The following is a 4,324-nucleotide window of genomic DNA, read 5'->3' on the forward strand; positions in this document are numbered from 1 at the left end:
ATGTTTCAATGGTAGTGGAAAATCCATCTATAAATTATGAATTAGGGTAGACTATTAGGGGCAAGAAGCAAGCTTAATCGAGTACCCAATCGAGAGATACAAGTTTTTTGTTTTGGGGTATCGTGTTCATGGGTTTACCTCGAATTCGAGAACTAGTCCACTGTTCATTTCCAAACTTGTTCCTGCACCATCTAAATAAGTTTACCCATAAGTTTGGTGAAGGAAAGAGGTCCTCAAAGTCCTAGTAGGTTTTCCCACGAATCAGTCCATGTTAGGTTACCCTCTAATGTTTTCCTAAGCTAAAACCTCAACTCTTAAAGCCTAACCCAAGACATTATGTATAAACCTAAGTTCATCAATAATCCATGTACCAAGTACATAGAACTATGTGAATAACGTGCTAAATAAGTTGCTAGGATCCATACCCATAAGTAACCATTATTTGCCCATAAGTTCTTCTTTTGAGTCTCCTTCTTATTTTGTGTTTGTAACGAGTTTATATATGTAACACCCCAAACATGAAGAAAATTAGATCACGTAAGAATAAGCCACTCATGAAAGACCCCAAGGATAGAAAGGAAAAAAATTAAAGTTTTAAGCAAGAACAAGGGACTTAGTCAATTGAGTACCCTAACAAGTGATTTCAAGGATTGGAAAGGAAAAAGTAAATGAAAAAGGCAAAAAAATCATTTTATCAATTGTAAAAAATCTTTCCCGATTTGTAATTCCTTATGTAGAAGGAATCTCAAGATTCAAAAATAAGGGGGAAATGAACAAAAAAAACAATGAGGAATTTGTAGAAATATTATGGATTTTTTGAGAAAAATAATAATAAAATATTCGAATTGTGGAAAATTACCAAAATACCCCTGAAATAATGGATAATTAGAGAAATGCCACGCCTATTACAATCAGAGCATCTACCGTGACCATCGGAGCAAAATCCATCAAACTTAAATCTCAACCGTTGGATCTCCTCCAAAATTTGATATGATCTCAATGAACACGCACGGATCATCACATCCAACGACTAGTATTCAAAGCCAAGGTCGGTAAGGCTATGATCGGAGTTGATATCTTCGAAAAACTATCCAGAAAGTTCGATCTCTAAATAACGAAGATTTTAGAGCTCTCAATGTCAGTTTAGGCTCCTTCGATAAAGTCTGAAGTTGGAGAACCAATACGAAATAAGAATCGAGAAAGGTTGATCCCCCAATCGAATGCAATAAGCGTTTAGATTATGAGTCTCCTACTCTAAGATTTCTTCCAAATTCAAGAGGAATCCTCCACCATTTCTCTTCGAGCATCTAAATAACGAAGATTCTGGAGATCTCAATTTTGGTTTAAGCATCTCCTATAACGACTGAAGTAGGAGCAACAATACGGAATAAGAATCGAGAAATGTCGATCCCCCAATCGAAGGCAATGAGCGTTTAGATTATGGGTCTCCTACTCTTAGATTTCTTCCAAATTCGAGAGCAATCCTCGACCATTTCTCTTCAAACTTATTCCTACAGTTTCTCAACAAGATTATCCACAAGTTCTATGAAGGAATAGAGTGCTGAAAGTGCCCAGAAACCATTCCTCCAATTCAATCCTCCATTGAAGTACTTTAAGAAAAACTTGAAAATCCAATCCGAGGATACATGATAACTCGTCGAGCAAAAATGATTCCAATCAGTTTCTGCACCTCCAAGGAATGCTTCCATAGAAGACCACGAAGAAAAATAACCTCGAGAGCGTGCCGAATTGAAGGAAATAGGTTTCAAAATTAAAATGGGGATAAGAGTCGAATTCCTATCTACGATCTCTTTTCCTTCAAATTAAGGATTCCTCTAGCTTCAGAGGAAGAAGTTGAGTAAACTTGATGAAGAAATTGAGAGTTGAAACGTCGTAGAACAAGCTACCCAAGAGATCGAAAATCTTGCGTTTTGAGTGAGTTGCATACTGAGTTCGATTTCTAGAAATTAAGGTCCTAGACTCAAAGACATTCCTCTAAACCAATTCCTTTAGCCTGAAGAAAGGTTATGAAAGAGGTTCAATAAAGAAATAGGGCCTTGAAACCCCTAGAATCGGCTACCAAATAGAAAAATCCTTTGTTTTTTCTCCACCGATAAATCAGATTTTGGATGAACTTTGGAAGCGAATATCTTAGGCTACGATCTACGAGAAGGTATCAAATCAATCCCTAACCCTTTCTTGTAACACTCATCTTTAAGTTTCACAAAGAAATCAAGGAGAGAAATGCTGTAAATGTGGCTGTAGAGGCCGAGTTTCAGATGGTGGCGATGTGAAAAATGCGCATCTTCTTCCTGTTTAGAGGAAGAAAACGATGATATGGCCAGTTCAACTAAACTATCCAAGTCAACTCAAAATTTGACCTTTTCTTGGGTTTTCTCAATTTTAACCCTATTCCAAACCGATTCTCATAAAAACATTATGGTTTCATAAACTAGACACAATAAGGAGTACGTGGAAGGAAATTTGAAGTAATTCAGATACTGGAAGCTCAAGAATAGAGGTCCCAAACGTCAGCGACGAGGCAAGTAGCCACCTTGGACTCTTTGTTAAGAAATACTTGTAGAAATCGCTTGGATTTTCATATGAACCCTAAACCAAGTATGAATTAAGGATATATGAAAAAAAAAACCCAAAGAACCCTGAGTTAAGACCCTGAACCGATCAAATAGCTCGAGATTTAAGTAATGTTAAAATAACCCACTATATGAGCCCCGCTGCCCATCAAATTTTAATACTGAGCATATTATAGTATACTGAGGTTGGATATGAAATTTGGTGGTCATTGGATAAGGATAAGTAGGTAAACCAATAAACGGTGTAAAAGGATAAGTAGGTTGCCAAGGTTTGCTGCACACAAAAAAAAATAGGGATATTAAATTTTTAAGTCATTTTTGGAAAGTATGGCAGATAAATTGGGTACTAAATTATTGTTTTCAACTGCATGTCATCTGAGGTGGTTATTGGTTAGAGCTATTATTTATAAGAATTTTAAGTCATAAATTGGGAAACAAATTATTGTTTTCAACTGCATGTCATCTTTAGATTAATGAGCTGGTTAATAGAACATTACGAGCATTGCTTAGGGCTATTATTTGTAAGAATATTAAGTCTTGGGACGAATGTATGTCACTCATTGTTCTCTTTTTGAAGTTGTTTATGGATTTAATCCACTTACGTGTCTTGATTTGCTTTCTATCATCTAATATTTTTGTGAGTAAAGCAGCCACAAGTAATGCAAATGAGATCAAAACATTGCATAAAGATGGGAATGAGACAATTGAGAAACAAAATTTCAATGTTGCTTCAAGAATTAACAAAGGACGGAATGAAATCATTTTTAGACCTAGTAACTGGGTTTGGATACATTTTGACAAAGTTACATCCAAGAGGGGATGACCCTTATCAAGTTCTTTAAAGAATTAATAACAATGCATATAAAATGATCTTCCATAAGAATTTCAGCACATCCTACTTTCAATGTTGCTGACTCGAGTCCTATTGATGTAGGTGATGATTTTCTGATTCGAGGACAAATCCTTTTGAAGAGGAGGAAGATGATAAGGACCACGGTGTTCCAAATGTTCCAACTATACCTATTACACGATCCAAGGCTAAGAAGATTCAACAAGCATTCATTCTTCATCTACAAAATTGGATAGGCTCGGTTCAACTATTATTTCATGTGTTACAAGCTTATTAGATTGAGGAAGGACCATTTGGAGCTTCAGAAGTGAATATTTACACGGTTGAAGGAGCAGATGAAGTTGCAAGCATCATTACATGAGTTGTTAGAAAACTTTATTTATTTTTAATTCCATAAAGTTTGTAATGGTAGAATTATCAAATTGACTTCATCTTTTGTGGAGATTCAAGGGGATCGAGATTAAATCCCGGCCACTAACTTCTTTTGTGGGGAGACTATAAATACCCACAAATTATTATGTAAAAATCAGATTTGTGAGGAATGAAATTGATCTCTCAAGTTCAGAATTTTCCCTTCAAAATCCGAGCATCCTCTATGCCATTTATAAGTTTCATGTCATTCTTGTAGAATTGCATGTGAGCCATATAGTAAGCTTTGATATTGTGTAGTTGAGTGAAATTCTCAACTTTCTACTTATTTTTGGGATTTCTTTTCTCCATATTCATTGTAATATATCTTGATACAAACAAGTTTATTTTTCTAGGGAATGTATTAAGCACATGAATTTATTAATTACGGTGAACTTTTGTATAAAACGAAGTAAATACAAATGGAGTAACATGAGATAGAAGTAAACATAGTAATAAAAAGAAACTACAT

The sequence above is a fragment of the Cucurbita maxima genome, unplaced genomic scaffold, assembly GCF_002738345.1.
Source record: "Cucurbita maxima cultivar Rimu unplaced genomic scaffold, Cmax_1.0 Cma_Scf00250, whole genome shotgun sequence".
Classification (NCBI taxonomy): Eukaryota; Viridiplantae; Streptophyta; class Magnoliopsida; order Cucurbitales; family Cucurbitaceae; genus Cucurbita; species Cucurbita maxima.